At 44.9% G+C, this 15111-nt stretch overlaps 1 protein-coding gene across 1 annotated transcript in view; it reads right to left on the bottom strand.

Moving 5' to 3' along the window:
• Nucleotides 1–15111, bottom strand: part of HS6ST2 (heparan sulfate 6-O-sulfotransferase 2) — a 59025-nt gene that overhangs the window by 24414 nt on the left and 19500 nt on the right. The window lies entirely within an intron of this gene.

Below are 15111 nucleotides of genomic sequence, written 5' to 3'. Positions count from 1 at the left end.
TCTCTCTGCCAGCAGAGCTCAGCAGAAACTCCTTTCCATATCTCACGTTCTGCAGGAACAAGACTGGGGGGAAGAGAAGGAGGAAAACTACTCCAGAGTAAACCATCTTCAAGCCACCGAGGGATGGCGTCTGAATATGCCAGCAGTTCTTTTCCTGACAGGTGTGAACCTGGAGCTAAACAAAATTTGTGTGGTTTCACAGTCAAAGCCTGTCCTTCTCTCTCCCTCTCCCTTTTTTTCCTTTTCTTTCTTTCTTTTTTTTCTTTCTTCTTTCTTTCTTTGCTTCTTTTCCTTCCTTCCTTCCTTATTTTTACAAATAATTCAAGGTGGCAAACATATCTAACATACCTTCCTCTTCCAATTTTCTCGACAACAACAACAACCCTATGAGGTGGGTTGAGCTGAGAGACAGAGACAGAGACAGCTGTCTTTCATGGCTAAGGCAGGGCTTGAACTCACAGCCTCCCACTTTCTAACCTGGTGCCTTAACCACTGGACCAAACTGGCTTTCTTAAACATACCACATACCTACACACACCTACTTTGAGGTGCGCAGTAGACAAATATTGCAAGGAGGTAAATAAATAAATTTGCCAGGAGGAATGTCTCAGGAAGACATCTTTAGGAAGATGACTTTTGACTCTCTGCTAACACTGGGGTTTTAATTCCCTCCAAAACAACGTGCAGAGGATTCAGGAGAGAGGGCAAAATGGCTTTTTTCAGAAGAGAGAACAAGCAGAAGTTGAATCAGCCCAAAGGAATAAAAGCCTGGCAAAAGCCTCAGCCCACCTTGAGAATAAATGCCACACATCTGGCTCATTTGTTGCCTCTTTAAAGTTGAAGGCCGATGTAATAACAGAACAGGTGGGAAGCAACTTCTCGGCATTAAATTCAAATCTACCTTGTCAAAAATGTTCACATTTTGGGGGGAAAGCTCAGCATTAAAATGCTGTTTTAAGGACAAGAAAAAGTAGCGAGACGGTTCTGAAGAGGGTGGAATAAATGGGGCAGGAGAGCACAAGGATCGCAGCTCTCTCCGCACAGGAACCCCAAAACTATTTCCAGGTCTTAAGCTCGGGGGGCTTAAAATGCCTCCATTTAACCCCCCCGACGCTTGAAGGACAAACTTAGAAAGTCTGCAGGATTCTCGTACCCATTTTATCTACCCTTTGGTTTTCTCTTCTAAAACTGATTTTTACCTTTCTGAACTGTTTCAGTGGGAATCTGAGCGGCTTCTATCGCCTTTGATTATTTCATAAACTTTCTCAGTGAGCTGCGTGAACTGAAGGTGCAAAGAAAACCAAGGACGTAATTTCAAAAGAAAGAAACTTATTTACTTGGAAGGTCACTCGCTTCCGAGCACCCAAATAAGGTGGACTATAAATATCACGATACGCAAGTTTAAAAATCCAAAGCCGGTGCCCATCCTCAGCCTATTCAGCAAGCGAAGCAGAGGAGAACAAAGAGAAACATCTTGGTTTGTACTGGGATACAAAAAAATATAATAACGGAAGAACAGAACAGTGGGGGATGAAGCTAGCTTAGCAACAGCCCTGGAAAATGGTAAGCAAGGCAAGCTGGCGTGCTTCCGATGTCCATGATGAAAGCGTGCGCCACAGGTGAACTCCACCTGCCGAACAAGAAAGCTTCCCACCTCGAGCTGCAAAAAAGCCTTCCGTTCCTTTGTTTGACAGAAACCTAACCGGCTTTCTGATGCTCTAACCCAAATGACACTCGACCCGTTGGAGACATCAGGCAAAGAGCCCCTCTCCAGAGAGGTTGGGAAGGGAGGACGGTCACTGCAGATCAGAGCATCAGGGGAGGCCTGAGTTGAGGTGACAGTTGCCTCTTTCTCCCTTCGACAACACACCAGAAGAGCTAAGCTGGATCAGATCCATGCTGTCTCTCGCTCCTGTTCCTCGCTGGGCAGCCCCAGGTCTCAACGTGGGGAGGGTAGAAGAAGCCCCTATTATTTTTAGTCAGACTTGACCACATCCAGGAGTTCATCAAGAGCGTCTCCGTTTAGAAGATCAGGTAGTTTGGGAAAGATCTCTGCCAGTGAGTCACTGCCAAGCACAGCACACTGAATTATAATTGGCTTTGTTTATCCCAGTCCCACCTGCTTACAAACTAGCTGTTTTTGTCTGTGAACTCTGCTTTAGGGCACATAAATCACAGTTAAAGCTCAGCAGGACGTAGCCCCAAAGAATGTGAGATCGCCTCCTCCTAGTCACATTTCACCATTCCAGGGATGGTCCATCCAGGACGATTTCCCTGGTCTTCAAGGAGCACGAGGACCACTAATTGCCTCTCCAGGGTGGGAAGCACTCCAAGCAGCAGCGGCCATCAGAGGCAAGCCAGCCTGTGTGCGCACAGCCCTCCATGCCTCAGTGACGCATCTCCCGATAAAGGTTGCTTGCCGATTCGTCACAAAACGCACAGACAACTCACAGCTCATTAGCAGGCAGCAGCCTTAATGGCCCCTGTTGCCAAGAGGGTTGCGTACTGTAATACCTGCCCCTTTAATTTCATATCTCCAAAATCTCTTCCTGTCTTTGTCACTAAGGTAGTCCTTGACTTAGAACAGTCCGTTTAGTGACCATTCAAAGTTCCAATCGCATTGAAAAAACACTTATGACCTTTGCAGTATTCCCATGGTCAAGTGATCAAAATTCAGAGGCTTGGCAATTGGCATGTACCTATGACGGTTCCAGTGTCCTGGGGTCACGTGATCCTCTTTTGTGACCTTCCAACAAGCAAAGCCAATGGGGAAGCCAGATTCACTTAACAACCAGGTTACTAACATCAACTGCAGTGATTCACTTAACAACAGAGGCAAGAAAGGTTGTAAAGTGGAGCAGAATTCACTTAACAAACGTCTCACCTGACAACAGAAATTTGTGATCGTAAGCCGAGGACTCCCTGTATTATACAAACAAGGCCCAAGATTTCCTATTTGTGCCGATGAAGAAGCACACACAGAGTTTGCTTTGCGCTTTACAGCCAGGCTTGTTCCATTTATCTGGTGAGAAAAAAGCAGCTCTGACAGCACCTCTCACCCAGCATCCAATTAGGGGTATCAATACAAACAAACATTTCAAACCCGCCGCTTAATTAAGTCTCTGAGGTTCTTCCGGTTAGATTTTCTTGTTTTGATTTCAAAGCTACCCAAATCGTTGACCATTCAGCAGGTCTACACAACTTCTGTGGAACACACTTTGCAGCTGTGGCCCCACTGAGCTAAATAGTCGCATTGTCTTTAGCACCAAACCCCGCCGTGCTCACCCATCATCTAGCCAGCTTCAGGTAGAGCTTGAAGCCATGAGCAACCATCAGCGGCTCCGAGGCGGCGGTCCCACTTCCTCCCTCCTGTGCCACAACTGTACAACTCACCCCACTTTTCAGCCGTAAGCAGTTTGAAATGCTACAGCTCCTAGAAAAGCTCGCGTCCATTCCTCACAGTTTGTGCCAAGATATAAATGACACAAAAACACTTCCTGGAAATGTGTGCGGCCCGTTTCTCCACCCTGCCCTTCCTATGAATTTGCTGGGCACGCTGCTGAGAAGATCCTATTACTGGTCACCCGGATGCATTTAGCCTTTTTGTCACCTGGGGAAACAAACCAAAATGCTAGAATTCAAAGAGGTTCCTTCTCCAGGCTTCTGACAGTCGTACCCCTGGATAATTTCTGAGACCGAGAGATTAGGTCCCTGTTTTACAACCTTGGCCACTTTAAGTTCTGTGGACTTCAATTTCCAGAATCCCGCCTTCCAGGTCCTAGTCCAATCCCTTAACCAGCACTGGTACAGCCATCACCCCTGGGTAATGCAACTGGACCCCAATAATATCCCACGTTTAGGATGACACCCCAGCAATAAGAGCAGCCAATTCAACATCAATGGTTGTGAAGATGGATGCTCACTATCAGACACCAGTTGCCTTTAGGAGAGGACTTCTTGACTTTGTTTGACTCCCTCACATTCCCTGGGGAGATGTCTATAAAGATTCTCTATCACTCAGGTCACGGTTATCCCAAAAGTGCTTTTTCCAAAAGGCAACTGGACTTTCTTGGTTTTATTCCTTGAAAACGTTTCACTTCTCATCCGAGCAGCTCAGAACTGAAGAAGCTTCTTGGATGAGATGTGAAACATTTCCAACGGAAAAGACCAAGGAAGTCCAGTTCCTTTTGGAAAAGCATCCTTGGAACTTCCATGGAGAGATGTTCTGGTTGAAACATGAACCTCTCATCAAGACACAAGTCTTGAGGTTCCCATAATCAGATGGGGGCGCATCAGAAAGGCAAATGTTCCTCTACACATAAATGGGAACAAATGAAGGAAGAAATACTATGGAATATATTTTCCCATCACTTCCCTGTCGAGCTCAGATGGACTTCTCTGGCCTGTATTTTTTTTTTTTCTGCTTTTGCTTGAGTGCTGCTTTTCCCTTCATTTCCCCCAAAAGCAATTCAGCATATCCATTTTACCAGGGGAACAATGTAATCCTGTCTTGTTGAAAATAAAACACACAGAACTCAAAAGGCTCCTTGCAGGTAACACAAAGAGTTGGTTAGCTTTTGCAAACAGCACCCCCCCTTGAGGGTGGGGGCTAATAAAGATCAGGACTGCTGCAGGCAGGGAGTTGCAATCTTAAGAAAAAAATCCTGTCTGGCGAACTTCATCTTTGCTGGCAGGAGAAACCTAATTCAAAGGCAGAGCACCTTGTCAATAAGCGGGTATTGTTTTTATCCTTTGTTCTCCAGCTGAAACAGAGCAGATTCTAACCTGTGGGCGTGTCTGTCTGTCTCCATCTCTTCTAAACTGTCTCCAAAAAGGAAGCATTTGCAGTCTTCTGTTCCTAACATTTGACCCTCAAAAGGACAGGAAGGACATTTGGCTGAGAGCCCAGGACTGTGCAATGGGACTCGGAGTACCGAATCCTGATCTCTCTAAATACAAACACAGTACAGTTGTATATTTAACAGTTATAGTTGTATATTTTAATAGGTTGAGAGCTGGCCAGAGTGTTTTGGAGTGGCTGGCCACAATAAATTTAACACCATCGACTAAAAACAGCACTGAGGCTGTCCCTGTATCCATCTTCCAGCCAAGTTGATAAATAGAGCTACAATAATTTTATAGGTACTTGAGCCTGTTCCTTCTCTTCATACTTATCTTCACGATTGGGGTGAAGGTGCGGCTTAATTATGATGTTAGCACTCTTAAGCGAACAATTGACACAAATGATGTTTTGCATTGTTTGGAACACTGTTCTGTAGACCTCCCCAAAATATTTCAACTATTCTGAAGCTGCCTTTAGGAGCTGGGAGCTGATATCTTTTAATTGACTTTATTACGGAACATACATAAAAATCAAAATCCAGCTGTGGTAACCCACAAGCCCTTCTCTTCCGAAGTGAATGCGGCTGCAATACAACTCAGCTGATCTAGGAAGGGCTTCAGGAGGAAGAAACTATGATTTTCAGATTCAGATCCCACCTCTTGGCAGGTCTGTAATGTTAGGCACACGCGTTGATCAGAAGGGCGTCTCTCTCTGGTCCACCGCTCAGAGGAAACCGTCACTAAAGAAATCAGTAAGATGTTGAGTCGCCAGGTCCCCAAAGGACCTGTAAGGGGGATCAGCAAAAAGGATCCAGGCGCCTTTGATAATGGAAACAGCAAGAAGGCAACAATGTACAACATCTTGGCTGACCAAAGGCTTATTTTCCCCCAATGCTCATGACTGTAGGGCAAATGCAAGAAACACATTTGAAGCAGCAAGTTGTGTGTTCAGAGGGCTGCAAGTTCCCAAGGAGAGAGAGAAGGAATTCCGGCACACTCGGAAACCAAGTATTAACCCTAGTGCAAAAAAAGCAAGAAAGAAACCAACAATGGCATTTGAGGGGGACAGTGAAAAAGCCCTCTTGCCATCTGCCTTTGGAAGGATGCAAACCTCTTTGGCAAAAGAAGAGATCTAGAAGGTTTGTTTGGCTTAACAGCGGCATCTGGGCTAAAAATCTGATAGGTATTCTTAAGAGGATGCTAACTTAACTTAAAGAGGGGACAGGCTTCTCTGGGCGAGCGATGACGGTGGGATCCGGCATTCACTGACTTATTTTATGATTTGCTATCTCAACAGGACGAGGTGCCATTTTTATTTTGCCTAGCAAATAGAGAATAAAAGAGAATATTTGTAGCTCATGACTGAGATGAGGGGAGTTCTTGATGCTCTCTGAGCTTTGTTGTTTTCTTGCAGGTGATCAGTGCTGGCAACGATGTTACCTGGTTTGGTAATGAAATGTCTGCAAGAAAATAATCAGGCTCCGCAAATGAGGAAGAGGCCCAAGCTGGAAAAGGCAGATGTTAGCAAGGGCTCCTCTGGAGCTTAACGGGATTTTGGCGCTTTTTTGTCCTGGATTCACTCCTCATGCTTGACTACTAAGTTACCATATTCAGAGAGTTCATACAATACACTGAATCGTCACTGGATTGACTGCACAATATATTGTTCCATCCAAACACCAAACAGCAGCATACTGACAAACACAGATGCAAGGTGGGGAAACACACTGGAGGAACTCAACCTGATTACGCAGGTTTTATGACCACGGATCCCACTCAACCTGATTACGCAGGTTTTATGACCACGGATCCCCCCAGGTCCCCAAACTTCTGCTTATGTAGAACCTTCAGGCCTCTGCTTAGAATGAACTTGAAAAAAGAGCTGGCCAATCAGAATAGCAGAAGAACTACAGAATAACAATAGAATAACATATATGGTAATCAGGTATAGCAAGGAGCACGGGGGGGGGGGGCTTGGGTGGTTGGCACGCTGGGTTAATAAGCCCACGTTCGAGACCCCAGAGCTGCCGTGGGGCAGGGTTGAGCTCTCGTCCTTCACTCCAGCTCCTGATGGGAACATGAAAGGACCCCCCAACTGGGTGTCCCCAGGGCAAAGATGATGTCAATGGCTAATCTTTTCAACTGGGAAGCACCTCGGTGCTTCTGACCAGTGCAAAATCAGGTATGGTTGGAAAAGGTCAGGAAACAGACACTGCAAGAATTACAATATAATAACAGAACCTTAAAAGGCTGTCCGACTTTCTCTCTGCCCCATCAGATCACCAGAGAGGATCAAGGCAAATCTCCTTTTGACTTTCTCACCTTTTCCTCTTTCTCCCATTTCTTCCCTGAATGGCTCATCCAGACCTTCCTCAAGGTTATCTCTACATTCCCTTACTGCCTCTCAACAGCTCAATTTCTTTTTTAAAAAACATCACAATCTCTCATTTCCTGCCTCTGCTTTTACTTTCAACCCCACGTCCTTTTTCAAAAGTTGGGGAATGAAGAGCAGGGCTCTTGGGATTTCCAGAGACAAGCTGGAAAAGAAAAATTGCAAGTATTTTAAATAAATATATTTCTGAAATACTGGCTTCAATACCACTGTGGCTTGCGAGATGACTCCTTGTTTTCTTCCTTTGCCTGCAAAATGAAGGAAGGATAGAGAAAAACTCCCCTAAAATGGTCCCCACAGGAAAAGGTATAATAAGTAAAAACTATATCCAGGAGCATCAAAGTTCAGAAGAACACACCGCGTTAGATTTTGCATTCTGCACAAAGTAATGAAGCTCCAGAGTATTAGAAATTCATGATGCCGTTGAGGGAGAAAAAGATTAAATTGATTGGATACGGCCGATCTGTTCCCTGGGTAGAAATGAGCATAAACAAAAAACAGGAATGCACAGACCCCCGTTACATCTGGCTATAATTTCCAGTGATTACAGGCGAGGGGGATACAAGCAAGGAAAACCCCAAGGGGCTTGGATTGGAGGGAGGGGTGCTAAGGAATTACAAACCATACTTGTGAAAGGAGAGAACTGTCCCAAGAAATCGAGACCCCCAAGAGACCCCCACGAGACTGCTCTACTGGCAGTCCCCAACTTACAACAATTCTTTTGGTGACCGTTCCAAGGGTCAGCAGCACGGAGAAAAGGGACTTAGGACTCTCTTTGCACTTACGACCGTTGCAGCATCCCCGTGATCAAAATTCAGATGCTTGGCAACTGACTCATATTTATGACGGTCACGACTATCTGACGAGCAAAATTCAATGGGGAAACCAGTTTCAGAATAATACAGTAACGGAATAGCAGAGTTGGAAGGGGCCTTGGAGGTCTTTCAGTCCAACCCCTGCTCATCCAGGAGACCCTCTACCTTTTCAGACAAATGGCTGTCCAGTCTCTTCTTAAAAACTTCCAGAGTTAGAGCACCCACAACTTCTGGAGGCAAGCAGTTCCACTAGTTAATTGTTCTAATTGTCAGGAAATTCCTCCCTTAGTTCCAGGTTGTTTTTCTCCTTGATTAGTTTCCATCCGTTGCTTCTTCTGCCTTCGGGTGCTTTGGAGAATAGGTCGACCCCCTTTTCTTTGTGGTGGCCCCTCACATATTGGAACACTGCTATCACATCACTCCTAGTCCTTCTTTTCATTAAACTAGACATACCCAATTCTAGCACACCCAGTTTCAGTTAACAACTTTGTGATCTGCTTAACAACCACGGCAAGGCAGGTCATAACGTTGGGTTTGACTCATTAAAAGGTTTTGGCCCCAGCAATGTCCATGAATGAAGGCCTCCTGCACAAAACGGATTCCTCCCAACATTCTGTCCTAGCTTGGGGAAAACAATAATCTGGCTTTTCTGTCTGTTTAGCTGAGCGTTGATTAATAATGCAAAATATTAAGAATGCAAAGAACATTAGCTGGATCACACCCAGCCTCCATCTGTCTCCAATTAGCAGGAAGCAGAAAAGCACATTGGGATGGAAAGGCCCTCGCTGCTGTTTGACCCTTCACTGTACAAAGCAGCTCTTCCTCCAGCCAGCAGATCTGCCGGCTTCAAGTTGGCTGGGAAAGAGCTAAGAAACATCTCCTGGCTGCTGGCCCAAAGCCGCGGCAGCCAGACCATTATTCTAGCACCATTAACATGGGAGACAGAGCAAAATCCTAAACCGGATTACAGATAACTCCGAAGATGGTTTTGCTAACCATAAATGATGACACCAAGAGCAGCTGGAACAACAGTGAGAGGTTCCAGAGAAGGCTTGCGTGTCCATCTGGCCTGATCCTAGGGCTCCAAATATTAAGCGGACAGCCATGTCCAGCCCTGAGGAAGCTTGCTGTGCATATTACACAAACATCAAAAACAACTCCAAGATGGAAGCGGCTTGATAGCAGAAGGAAATAACAACAACAACAACAATAATAGTTGGAAGGGACTTTGGAGATCTTCCAGTCCAACCCCCTGCTCAGGCAGGAAGCCTATACCATTTCAGATAAATGATTGTCCAATCTCTTCTTAAAAACCTCCAGTGATGGAGCACCCGCAACTTCTGGAGGCAGGTTGTTCCACTGGTTAATTGTTCTAACTGTCAGGAAGTTTCTCCTTAATTCCAGGTTGCTTCTCTCCTTGGTTAGTTTCCATCCGTTGCTTCTTCTCCTGCCTTCAGGTGCTTTGGAGAAGAGGTTGACCACCCTCTTCTTTGTGGCAATCCCTGAGATGTTGGAAGACTGCTATCATATCACCCCTGGTCCTTCACTTCATTAAACCAGACATCAATAAAGGAGAATATTTGTAGCTCAGGGTTGAAATGAGAGGTTCTTGGTGCCCTCAAGGCCTGGTTGTTGTCTTCCAGATGCTGGAAGGTAACATCATCAGAGCTAGCAGGGAGTGGGGGGGGTTGCTCTCAGTTTATATTCTAGGACAGTGTTTCTCAACCTTGGCTACTTGAAAGTGGGTGGACTTCAACTCCCAGAATTCCCCAAGTCCACCCACCTTCAACTGGCCAAGGTTGAGAAGGCCTGTTCTGGGGCAAGCCAGTAGAATATCAGCTGAGCGCAAATCCCACTCCTTACTAGCACTGATGATGTTACCTAGCTTGGGTAATGAAACGACTGCGGGAAAACTTCCAAGCTCAAAGAGAGCATGGAGAACATTTCGTCTCATGCATATGGATGGGCCAAAGCACTGACTTCAAGAGAACTTTCGGCTGATCTAAGACGGAGATAAATCCGGGCTTTAAGCAAGAGGACCCAGATAAAGAGGGGTATTTGAAGGTTGAAAAAAAAAAACAGGCCAGTATCTTTTAAATCCAAAGGATTATTCTTTGTAGCTCTTAAGGATTTCTGACAGGTTGATTTTATCGCTCCCTTCTTGTTCAGGAAGCGAATTTACATCTCGGTCTACTCCTCGGGAGAAGGAAGAGTCTTTCTTTTCTATTTTTTAAAAATGGGAAACTTCCCTCCATCGTTTAACGAACAGATTGCTTTTGTTTTCCCTCCCAGAAAAAAAAAAAGCAGTCAATTAGCTAAACGTTTTTTCCGGCGGTTGAGAGAGACACAAGTTTGTGGGTTAAAATCAATGGCAGACGGATTTTGGTTCCAGAAACACATCTGTAATCAGAAACAGTTTTACTCATAAAGGATGCTGGACCTCTCTTGCAAAATTTAATTTGCTTCCAAGGCTATGGACTGCTGTTTGCAAAAATTCTTTGGAGGTACATTTTTCTTTAACCTAGTGCAAACCAAACGCATTGAATTACACTCTTTTTCCCAGTCAGATTTTCAATGAAGGAACTCAAGAGCGATACTCCAGAAATGCTAGGGGCCACCTACTTGGGGCAGAGTTCCCTCCAGGGTCCAAAAACAAGGGCTAAGAATGGAAGACTGGATACAACATCCCTCAGGACCCTTCCTGTGTGAAGTTTGCAAGACCGTTTCTCTTCACGGTGAAAAGAACTCAAACAACAGGTGCTAAACAAGGTGTGGACAGGAGATCAGCAGCTATGCTGAAGGAGCCCCAAGTACAAATCAAATCAACCTGCTGAAAACGCCAGCCATAAAATCAAAGTCTTTGTTTTGTCTTTTACATTTGTTCTTCTTTTCTCAAGAACCTCCCCAAAAATTACAGGAAAGTACCTCCCAAAACACACTCTCCCTTCCTCCTTATTTTTAAAGGATGGGATGCCTCTTCTAAAACAAAATCTGCGTTGGCCTGTGCATACATCATCTGCAAATAGGATGCGCTGGTTTTCTTTCATTAAGGTCTTCAGTTAAACACATGCAAATTAAAGTAAATGAGCCAACATTTATGGGGTTTCCTTTTAGCAAAGCAACACTCCTAACTTTGCATATTGCATTCAACAGAGAGAGCAGAATTTTGAAAGCATACACTACATGGCCAGCCAAGAAGGTAGAGATAACTGAAAAGAAGCCAATTTCTTTTCCTATCAAACAATTCTTATTTTCCGCCCCTGAAAGGTGCAGCTTTATGCAATATCCTACTAGAATATGCAATATCCTACCAAGTTGATCTCAGCTTGTCGAGCATTTATACTAGCAGGTGGGAGCATCTGGCAGGTGGGGTCAGGACTGAGAACCTAAGTAGCATCGGCCTCGGTTCCTCCTTGGATGGGAGACCAAATCAAAATAAAATCTGAGAAGGTGACAGTGGAAATCCATGTCTATATTGTGGCCACAAGAATTGCAGACACTTCTCTGGAGAGTCAATCAGCAGCCTGAGATCAACTTGAAGATCTCTTTATGTTTACCTGCCAGAAGATAATTTAATTAGACTGGGGATCAGGTCCTCAAAGGTGGCGAAGTTTATTAAAAAAAGAAAAAAAGCTAGTAGCAGTAGTTCTGCTTGACAAGAGCGATTTACGTATGAATCAGTACTTGGACTAATTCATTATTCAGAAGGCTTGTTATTCACAGCCTACAACAGCTTGGTAAATTATTTATACTCAGCCGTCCCTTGTCTATGCGTGTTTTTCTCCCTTAAGAAAAGAAAAACATTTATAATCTTCCTGGCGGAGAGATGTTCCAGTCAGAGGTGGGATGTTGATGAAGCCAATGTGGTTCTCTTGGCTGATTCCTTGCAGTTTGCTCTGTTTTCCTTTCCATCCGCTTAGTGATAGAGTTCCCAATGCCCAAACAACACAACAAATGTGCAGGACTTCCATGCTTCTTGGTTACCATGAGCCTGGAAGACCCATCCATGTTGAGGACATTCTTGATGTTGTGGAGAAGCCAGGATTTGTCCTACAATCTGCATTTTTTTTTCTCTTGAAACCAGTAATTGCCTCCACAGGTATTTGAAGAACAGGACACAATTATATTTCAAAGGAGAGACAATTGCTTTTCTCAGCTCTCCTCGCCTACCTAAGACCTTGGTCACAACAGTGGAACTGAAGATTGGGGGAGAGGGATGTCTTTTCTTTGTTCACAGAGAGGCCAAATAGTTGTCTGTTGGAGATGTGGCTTTGTCCAAGAAGAGGATTGGACACCACATCCTAAATCTTCCATCTTCCACATCTTCTGAAAACAGAATGCGAAAACCACCACATCCTTCTGCAAAACCTGTATTACAGTTTATCCAAACCATTTGGAATGACACAATCTTGTTTCAAGGATTTATTGTGGTTCTTTTTAAGCAACACATACTGCAGTTAACAGGCCCAGCCCAAGAATGACATAGAACAATCCTGCCAAAATTCAATTATTTGCTGACACCCAATAGACAGAATCTTGCCCGACTAAACTTATTCTAACTCTGATGGATAAATCCTGGGAGATCCTAAGGAGTGGGTATCCTAACTCTCTTCCTCTGTCACCTATCCAGTTCAGGGCTGTGCTGCCTCTTGTCTTGCCTCCTCCCTTGGTCTATGATGCCTCCTTCCTGGGAAATTGCTACTTCATTGTAGTCTATCACATCGCCTCTCCCTTTGTAGACACTATCCATCACAGCAATTCTCCAGTTCAAAGTGGATAGTGGGTGGGGATCTGAGTCATTAGTTGTACAAACTTTTGAGTACATCTGAGTACATCTGAGAAGCAGATGTGAAACAAGCAGGGATACCTCAAAATCAGCCCTAGACCCACTTTCTGAGTTCCCCAATTCTGAACCTTTTGCTCTTCTTGTGGAAGAGTGTTGCTTCCTGAACCCTTGTACTTCATGAACTAAGAAGCTTCTTCTGGTATTAATTAATGACTGGACAAGAAACCCTTGAAAGCTATCATTGCTGTAGAAGTTTATGGTTATGACATAATAAATAGGAGGTGATATCAATAACGATTATTGAACTGCTTGCATGGGCAATGCTGACCATTATGCCAGCATGAAATGTGAAGGGAATATAACTCAGGAGCCATCAAACCCTAGTCAATTTTTTAGAGGTAATAAATAAATCCAACAACACACAGTCTCCATACAAACTCTTTCATTCCTGCTCAAAGCCGCTCTGAGCCAACCTGAAGCCCAAGAGCCACTCTGGATGATGAGAGGACCCATCTAACCCAACCTGACACCTTCCCCCAAATAATTGGTATGTGATGCAAGGCAAATTTTCCAACTGACATGGAAACATCTGCCAGGGGATTCCGCAAATCAAAGTCCATTAATTCTTCAGGACAGCTATTTCTTCAAATTACTGTCTGAAGAGTTACAGACAGTAACTGGCTGGCCCTTTCTCACTAGGGTGAAATTAGTCTGGACTGAATCATTACATGCGATCAAATCAGTGTCAGGTTGCTCTTAGCAACCACCTGGATAGATATTTTTCCAGGAGGGTCTTTCCCCAAACATGGTCCTTCAGGTGTTCCAATGGTGCCCCCATCTCCACCTGGCCGCTAGTTGTTTTCTCCTCTTTCCTTCCACTTTTCCTACCGCTGCAGCCTTTTCCAGAAAACTAGGTCTTCAAATAACATCTCCAAAGTTTTGTCATCTTAGCCTTATAATTTGTGCCTCACAAGGAAGAGCTCTAGACTGACTTGTTCAACGATCCATTGTCTGTTTCTTGTACTTGACAACCCCTCCCAACTTGGTATTGCTCTTATCACACGTGTTCAGCACTCTTCCTCTTAGAGTTTTTTCTCTCTCTTTTCAATATCACTGCTCAGGTTTCCCCTTCCTTTTCACACCTGGAGCTCTCCGTAGCAGAGTCCTCACAATGAGCATTCAGCAACTCTCCTTTGCACACACGTACACACACACACACACACACACACACACACACACACACACACACAGGCTGCCTCTCCGACATCCTCCTCCTCCTCACTGAACTGGCGAGATCGGCAGGTGGGTTTATGATCTTCCCTATTATTTCGGCAGACAATGCAGACGGCTGGGCCTGCGCAACCTCTAACTGTCACCTCTCCAAGTTGGCGGCTGGCATCCCCAGATGACAACGCCGCGCCTGCCAAGTGGTGCTCAAAGCGGCATCGCAAATATGAAGGCTCCCTGCATGGAAACAGAAGGAGGGCAACGCAGTTGTCGATTCGTGCCAATCACAACTCTCCCCCCTCGTCCTCAGGGATGGGAAGAAAAGTTGTTTGGAGCCTGCTATTTCATGGGAAACAAATACTCAGCCTTTTAAGATGTACATTGCAAGAGTTACCAGCGCTTTGGCGGCAAGGATGGAAAAAGACGATATGGAGGCAAAAGGCAGGAAGGATATGCATTAAAATGACAGGATTAATGGGCTCCAGTTACTGAATGGAATAAAAAATTAATTAACCCAGAGGGAAGAGAGTAAAGGGTTGTAGGAACTCAAACAGCGGGCAGCAACGGAAGACCAGTACCATACAACATGGAGAAGAACAAGAGAAAAATATTGAAATGGCAACAGATCATCTCCAATTAGGGCGCCATCCCATTTGGGGGAAAAATGCAGCACATAGAAAAATTGCACAGAAGGGAAAGGATGTACATCCTCTGACACACACAGACACGCCCCTTGAGAACAAAAGAGGGTCAAGCAGGAAACACTCGGAGTCACCAACATGGTGGTGAAGACTTCGGGATGACCAACCTTACTCCGTTCCCTCCTTTGCAACTCTCTGATGCTTTTGGGATGGTTCTGAACGCAATCATGGCAGAAAACAATGAAAAAACAGGGGGCTCCCCTCTGTTTCAACTCAACTGTTGTGTTTTTCACAAGTGCCCACCTTTCCCGCTCACGCCACCGAGGTACTTAGCTGCATCCTTGACAGTCAGCAACTAACCTTGTCAGGGAAGGGGGTCACGTTCACTGGGGAGGAGGAGGACAGGAG

The sequence above is a fragment of the Crotalus tigris genome, unplaced genomic scaffold (assembly GCF_016545835.1).
Source record: "Crotalus tigris isolate CLP2741 ecotype Arizona unplaced genomic scaffold, ASM1654583v1 scf7180000018585.330925593:3314079, whole genome shotgun sequence".
Classification (NCBI taxonomy): Eukaryota; Metazoa; Chordata; class Lepidosauria; order Squamata; family Viperidae; genus Crotalus; species Crotalus tigris.
This window is presented reverse-complemented; position numbering and strand designations above follow the sequence as displayed.